General features: G+C 35.6%; 1 long non-coding RNA gene across 1 annotated transcript; it reads right to left on the reverse strand.

Moving 5' to 3' along the window:
- Positions 1 to 3,943: 3,943 nt before the first annotated feature.
- On the reverse strand, positions 3,944 to 5,117 carry LOC144889164 (uncharacterized). Its single transcript, XR_013621626.1, has 4 exons — positions 5,070 to 5,117; positions 4,827 to 4,979; positions 4,375 to 4,498; positions 3,944 to 4,154 (listed from the first exon to the last, which is right to left on the reverse strand). It is a non-coding gene; the product is annotated as an uncharacterized LOC144889164 (long non-coding RNA).
- Positions 5,118 to 8,354: the final 3,237 nt, after the last annotated feature.

Here is an 8,354-nt window from a genome sequence, read left to right on the forward strand (position 1 = left end):
CCTTTATTTGCTGGTTTAAGTGCGGCGGGAGCATTGACTGGTGGTATTTCAGCAGCGGTAAAAACTGCTAACGAAAGGAAGGCACAACTAAAAGCTCAAAAAGAATTGGAAAGACATAACAAGGAGTTGGAGAAACAAATTAGTGGAAGTGGTGTAATTGTAGATTTTGCTCAAAAACTTGAAAGTCTACCTGATAAAGCTAGATTGTTGGTTGGAGATATGCTTTCCTCTATCGCTCAAGCGGGTGTTAAACTAACTAAACGGGGTAATGGATTGTATCTTTCTCATAAATAAATGGATAAATGGTTTAAACAATTTGGAAAGAATACAACGTCAAATATAGAACTAGCTAAGTATTGTAAAACACTAAAAATTGATAATGTGGTTATTTGTATGAGAGATGAATTAATACATATAAATAAGAATACAAAGAATATTATTATGAATTTAGACACACAGAATGGTTCTCATTGGGTTTGTATTCATAATAGTCAGGATAAATATTATTTTGATAGTTATGGTATGCCACCACCTGTTGAAGTAATACAATTCTTACAGAATGGTGTTTATCAAACATTTCAAGTTCAAGAAATTAATTCTAAATGTTGTGGTCAATTATGTTTATATGTATTATTTCAACTCAACAATAATGAAAATTTTTATGATATCATTTTTAATCTAATATAAATGACTTATGTTGGAAAAGATGGTTCTATCTTTGGAAAATCCTCTCAGGATATTGATTTATCAAATTATTATACAAAGGCACAGGCTGAACGACAAAAATATAGTGTAAGTAAAAATATTAATATGAAGAATACTTATAAATTAATCAATTATCCAAACCCTACAGATGCGAATGACTTAATTAGATTAAGTGATTTATCACAATATATATTTTTAAAGAAAACAGCACGTTTTGTGAAAGAAGTAAAATTTACAACCACAACACCTGGTTATACTGACCATACACCTTTCCTCATTGAATTTAACTACCTGCTTACAATTGAATTTTATAAAGAAGGACATTTAGTTAATATGCGAATTAATAAATGGGGGTATGATATGCCTGATTTAGGGTATAATTGGTCTTTTTCAATAAACATAGAAGACCTACATGATTTAAATCAGTCTCGTAAAGAAGAATATTATCCACTTGGTGAGGATAAGGATTTATGTGGAAGTACAATTAGTAAACAACAAATACGTGATTTTAAGAAAAGAAAAATATATGATAGTATAGCGATGGTTCGCATGACAAAGAAGGAAGGTAATGAGATAAGGATAGAAAGCCGAGGAATACAAACCGATTTGGTAGTGGGAAGATGGGGTGGTATTACCTGTCATAATATTAATCTCACATATATTTCTGATACATAAATGGCAGGAAGAAGACTACAAGAGAATTATAATTTTTGTATTCAAGGATACCTACAAGAAAAGGGTGCTCGGTATTACATACCTTATGATTTGGAGCATATACATGGGAATTTTGTCATTAAAAACTGGCCTTATACTGATATTGTTAAACCCACAAATAGAGACTTGTTTAAAATATTAAATAAAAATGAACTTCTCAAAGTTATGAAATATAAAACTCTTTTAGAAATCGTCAACAAATCTTATTGGTATCCTATTATGAGAAAAATAATTATAGATACAAGAATATCTCAAAATCCAGATGAGTATATGTATAATATTCTTTGGGGTTCAAACTCAAGGGTAGCAAGGGATGAGGAAGGAGTTGAAGAAGAGAAGGAGGAAAGAGAGAAAAAGGAGAAGGAGGAGAGGGAGAAAAAGGAGGAGAAGGAGGAGAGGGAGAAAAAGGAGAAGGAGGAAAGGGAGAAAAGGGAGAAGGAGGAAAGGGAGAAAAGGGAGAAAAAGGAGAAGGAGGAGAGGGAGAAAATGGAGGAGGAGGAGAGGGAGCAAAGAGAGAGGGAAATCATTGAGATTCATAAAAGATTGAGTGTATTAAAGCAAATAAATCAATCTCAACGCACCGAAGAGGAAATTAAAGAATTAACAACTCTTATGAAGATAATAGTTTCAAAAATAAGAACGTCAATGTCTTCAATTTCAGAGATTTAAACGAGAAAGTGGTGAAGAAGAAGAAGAAGAAGGAAAAGATTATGTGATTGATGATGTTGGTGTCATTGACTTTAGTTAGTTTTTATTTGTAAATAAATGGAGGAGAGAGTGAAGGCATTCCTTAGGATTCTTTATGTTTTAAAAATAAAGATTGAAATGTATATGTTGAAAACCAAAAAGGTTTTGATACTCTGTCGGAATTTTTCTGATAAATAAATATGAGTTATTGTCTCAAATGTAAAAAGAAAACTAAATCTAAAAATATCTCTTATGTTAAAGCTAAAAATAATAGAGTTTATCAAAAAGGAATATGTCAAGTATGTGGCTCTAAAAAGTGCCAATTCATCTCTCCTAAAAGAGGAGGAGACATACAAAAGTTTCTGTCAGGAAGTAAATTTACAACAACTGGAATTCCAGGGGAATTACACCTTCCAGGGTATTCTTTCTGTGGTCCAGGAACAAACTTGGATAAAAGATTAGATGAGGCTGACAATCCTAAACCTTGGTCTAAACCTACAAATAGGGTTGACGAAGTGTGTATGAAGCATGATATTGCTTATGGGAAAACCACTACGTTGACTGAAAAACATAAAGCCGACAGCGAAATGTTGTATAATTTGTCTTTGATACAAAATCCAACGTTGAGAGAGAAAGTTGATAGGTTTATTGTGAGAAATTTGATAAATGCTAAATTGAAACTTGGTCTTGGTTATTCCTCAAAAAACTATTAGGCTCTAATGATGCCATCAAGACTGAGGAGCTTTTGGCTGAAGAATTACACAAACCTATAATCACAAAGTTTAAAAGAAGGAAGGTTTATTCTAAATACACTGACCACATATGGTCCGCTGATTTAATTGAATTGAATAATGACAGGGGATACAGGTATGCTTTAACCGTTATTGATTTGAGGAGTAGATTTGCCTGGGTTGTCCCTTTAAAAAATAAAAGGGGTGATACTTTAATGTTAGCCTTTAAGCTAATATTTGATCGGGATAAAAGGAAACCAAAGAAGTTATGGACTGATGAGGGAACAGAGTTCTATAACAAAATATTCATGAAATTTCTTAAGGGGAAGGGTATTAAATTATACAGCACCTTTAATGAAGGAAAGGCAGTTGTTATTGAGCGTTTTAATCGTACTTTAAAAGAGAAATTATATAAAAAATTCACACAACTCGGTTCTCAAAAATGGGTGTATTTAATTCAGGATATTGTAGATAATTACAATAATACAGTTCATTCATCAACACAATCAAAACCATCAGAAACATTTACAAAATTAGAATATGAAAAGGAGATTAATTTGAGAAAGCCCAAGTTTAAAGTTGGTGATATTGTAAGGATATACAAATGGAAAAGCCATTTTGAGAAAGGTTATACACAAAAATGGACTAATGAATTATTTATAATCGTTGATGTAATGGCTACAAACCCTTGGACTTACAAATTAAATGATATAAATCGAGAAGAAATCTTGGGTTCATTTTACTCGCAAGAATTACAAAAAACAAAGCTAATAATTCATTAAACAACATTTCTATTCACCCCACCCATATTAGCTAATTTAATTCGTGGTAATAATAAAAAAAAATTAAATAAATAAAAAATCATAAGCCACGCCCACACCGACCCCGCCCACACAGACCCCGCCCACACAGACCCCGCCCACACAGACCCCGCCCACACAGACCCCGCCCACACAGACCACACCCATCATCCCCCACCCTCCGTGCACCCCCACCCTTGACCCTTCACCCCCCTCATCCCACCCCCACCTTCCCCACACACACAAGGGGAGGGGAGGGGTGGGATGAGGGGGGTGAAGGGTCTTTGGCAGGGGTGCACCTCCCCGTTCCCTCCTTTATTCTCTTTTTGTAATTAAGAATTAAATAATTGTAAACAAAACAAATATATATAAATATTGAAAACATTAAAATCTTTATATTATTAAAACATTTTTCTTGAGGTATACATTCAACTTCTCCCCAGCATAAGTCATCAATTTCTTCCCAGCACAAGTCAAAGGTTGGTTCAGCAGATGTCTTCAGGTTTTGAATCTCTTTCTATTAAAGACAAGAGGGGAGAGATATTTATTTCATATTTATGTTCCATGTCAAAGCGTCTTGAAAAGCGCTATACAAAATAAATGTATTATTATTATTATTATTAATATAGGGTCGGATGCCCTTCCTGACACCAACCCTGAATCACCTCTTACGATGCGCAGGGATATGGTGTACCTATTATAAACGGTGAACCACACACACGTACACACATGCTTACCTCGAAAAAATCCAGCTTAGCGTCCAGATCGTCGAGATGAAAATTAAGGATATCACAGGATGACAGGAAATAACCATTCCTATGGAGTCCAAAATCGTCCCACTCCAAGCTTTGGTCTTCGAGGCTGCAAACAAAATAAGGAGAAATTACTATGCTGAAGTAAGCTTGACAAAACATCACACACACGCACACACACACACATTCACAGATACATACACACACACATACACACACACACACATGCATAGATACATACACACAAGAACACACACATACACACACACACATACACACACACACACACACACACACAATCTCATTTTTTCATTTCTGTTCCTCACAATTCGATCTCTCTATTTTAATCACAGACACACATGCACACACATACACATACACACACACACATGCACACACACATGCACACACCTCTCGTTTTTTATTTTCTATCATACCTTTCACGTGAATTTTCTAAGAACGGTGAAACATTGAATTCATTCTGAGCCCACCATCTCGGAGGTAGGTTATTCAAACCCGTATTCAGTTCGTTGTGGAACTCTTGAGAAACAACTTGAAATTCTGCCAGGATATTTACAATATTTGAATTGCTGCAATGAATAGGAAAAATAAATTATTAGTTGTATAATTAATCACATACAAAGCTCTCATTAACAGTGTTTAATACCAAATGAACTTACCAATGTCCTGGCGAGTATTCTTCATCAGAGGAAAGACTGGAATAAGACAAGCTCATCTTCGTTCACAATGTTTAAATGTCCCATTCGGAGACCTCTCTTTTTATAATGAACAAAATGTATTTCGGGGAACTGAAGTGCTTGTCAGCTTTTGGAAACTGAGGGCGTGTGTTTGTGAAAAACAGGAAACAAGACAAAGAGAATTCCTTGGAAGTTATCCAAGTGAAACAACGTCATTTCTCAACAGTGAGCTATTAATTAGAAAAGGTTCGAGTGGTATATAAATGGAAAACAAAATGAATGTAAAAAATATCAAATAAGTATAATTGAAAAGGCAACTGGTAAAAAAGTTCACAAAACAAATAAGAGAATTAATTTAAATACCGGTGAGTTGGATGAGACGGTGAGGAGAGTTGTAGGAGAATTAAATTATTTCCCACGCATAAACAAATATTTGTAGGGTCGTTGTTTGAGTGGGTTATATTCACCAGATGATATTAAGAGTAAAAGGTTAAAAGGTCCATAAGGTCAGAAGGATCACAGGTGTTTAAGTGGTCTAATGAATAAGGATAGCATGTCAAAAGGTTAGAAGGTTCGTAAAGAAAAGGGTGAGAGAAATATAGGTGTTTAGGGTCAATGAGGGAGGGAAAGAATTAATATGGAAGTGAATGGGTCAAAGATTAATCTGCCAGATGATATGTAGAAGAAGGATGATAGGTCTATAAGAGAAAACAAATATTTGTAGTGTTTGAGTGGTCTAATGAACAACATTAAGGATAGGTACTACAGACAAAAGGTTCATAAAGATGAGGGTGGGAGAAATAGAGGTGTTTATGATTTTTGAAAAAGACAAGGGGGTAAATGACATTAGATAGGGATTTCCCATGTTAAACGGAGGTGTCCCAGAAGCAACATTATTACACTACTCACAAGTGCAAAAAAGTGTTTTTTCCACACTAATACAAGTGCAAAAGTGGTTTCCTGCACCAACACAAGTGCGAAAAGTGGTTTTCAACACTAACACAAGTGCGAAAAGTGGTTTTTCAACACTAACACAAGTGCGAAAAGTGGTTTTTCCACACTAATACAAGTGCAAAAGTGGTTTCCTGCACCAACACAAGTGCAAAAAGTGGTTTTTCAACACTAACACAAGTGCGAAAAGTGGTTTTTCAACACTATCACAAGTGCAAAAAGTGTTTATTCCACACTAATACAAGTGCAAAAGTGGTTTCCTGCACCAACACAAGTGCGAAAAGTGGTTTTTCAACACTAACACAAGTGCGAAAAGTGGTTTTTCAACACTAACACAAGTGCGAAAAGTGTTTTTTCCACACTAATACAAGTGCAAAAGTGGTTTCCTGCACCAACACAAGTGCGAAAAGTGGTTTTTCAACACTAACACAAGTGCGAAAAGTGGTTTTTCAACACTAACACATGTGCAAAAAGTGGTTTTTCCACACTAATACAAGTGCAAAAGTGGTTTCCTGCACCAACACAAGTGCGAAAAGTGGTTTTTCAACACTAACACAAGTGCGAAAAGTGGTTTTTCAACACTATCACAAGTGCAAAAAGTGTTTTTTCCACACTAATACAAGTGCAAAAGTGGTTTCCTGCACCAACACAAGTGCGAAAAGTGGTTTTTCAACACTAACACAAGTGCGAAAAGTGGTTTTTCAACACTAACACAAGTGCGAAAAGTGGTTTTTCCACACTAATACAAGTGCAAAAGTGGTTTCCTGCACTAACACAAGTGCGAAAAGTGGTTTTTCAACACTATCACAAGTGCAAAAAGTGTTTTTTCCACACTAATACAAGTGCAAAAGTGGTTTCCTGCACCAACACAAGTGCGAAAAGTGGTTTTTCAACACTAACACAAGTGCGAAAAGTGGTTTTTCAACACTAACACAAGTGCGAAAAGTGGTTTTTCAACACTATCACAAGTGCAAAAAGTGTTTTTGCCACACTAATACAAGTGCAATAGTTGTTTCCTGCACCAACACAAGTGCGAAAAGTGGTTTTTCAACACTAACACAAGTGCGAAAAGTGGTTTTTCAACACTAACACAAGTGCGAAAAGTGTTTTTTCCACACTAATACAAGTGCAAAAGTGGTTTCCTGCACCAACACAAGTGCGAAAAGTGGTTTTTCAACACTAATACAAGTGCGAAAAGTGGTTTTTCCACACTAATACAAGTGCAAAAGTGGTTTCCTGCACCAATACAAGTGCAAAAAGTGGTTTTTCAACACTAACGCAAGTGCGAAAAGTGGTTTTCCACACTATCACAAGTGCAAAAAGTGTTTTTTCCACACTAATACAAGTGCAAAAGTGGTTTCCTGCACCAACACAAGTGCGAAAAGTGGTTTTTCAACACTAACACAAGTGCGAAAAGTGGTTTTTCAACACTAACACAAGTGCGAAAAGTGGTTTTTCAACACTATCACAAGTGCAAAAAGTGTTTTTTCCACACTAATACAAGTGCAAAAGTGGTTTCCTGCACCAACACAAGTGCGAAAAGTGGTTTTTCAACACTAACACAAGTGCGAAAAGTGGTTTTTCAACACTAAAACAAGTGCAAAAATGTTTTTTCCACACTAATACAAGTGCAAAAGTGGTTTCCTGCACCAACACAAGTGCGAAAAGTGGTTTTTCAACACTAACACAAGTGCGAAAAGTGGTTTTTCAACACTCACACAAGTGCGAAAAGTGGTTTTTCAACACTAACACAAGTGCGAAAAGTGGTTTTTGCACACTAATACAAGTGCAAAAGTGGTTTCCTGCACCAACACAAGTGCGAAAAGTGGTTTTTCAACACTAACACAAGTGCGAAAAGTGGTTTTTCAACACTATCACAAGTGCAAAAAGTGTTTTTTCCACACTAATACAAGTGCAAAAGTGGTTTCCTGCACCAACACAAGTGCGAAAAGTGGTTTTTCAACACTAACACAAGTGCGAAAAGTGGTTTTTCAACACTAACACAAGTGTGAAAAGTGTTTTTTCAACACTAATACAAGTGCAAAAGTGGTTTCCTGCACCAACACAAGTGCGAAAAGTGTTTTTTCAACACTAACACAAGTGCGAAAAGTGGTTTTTCAACACTAACACAAGTGCGAAAAGTGGTTTTTCCACACTAATACAAGTGCAAAAGTGGTTTCCTGCACCAACACAAGTGCAAAAAGTGGTTTTTCAATACTAACACAAGTGCGAAAAGTGGTTTTTCAACACGAACACAAGTGCGAAAAGTGGTTTTTCAACACTATCACAAGTGCAAAAAGTGGTTTTTCCACACTA

The sequence above is a fragment of the Myxine glutinosa genome, unplaced genomic scaffold, assembly GCF_964187855.1.
Source record: "Myxine glutinosa unplaced genomic scaffold, kmMyxGlut1.1 SCAFFOLD_1294, whole genome shotgun sequence".
NCBI lineage: Eukaryota > Metazoa > Chordata > Myxini > Myxiniformes > Myxinidae > Myxine > Myxine glutinosa.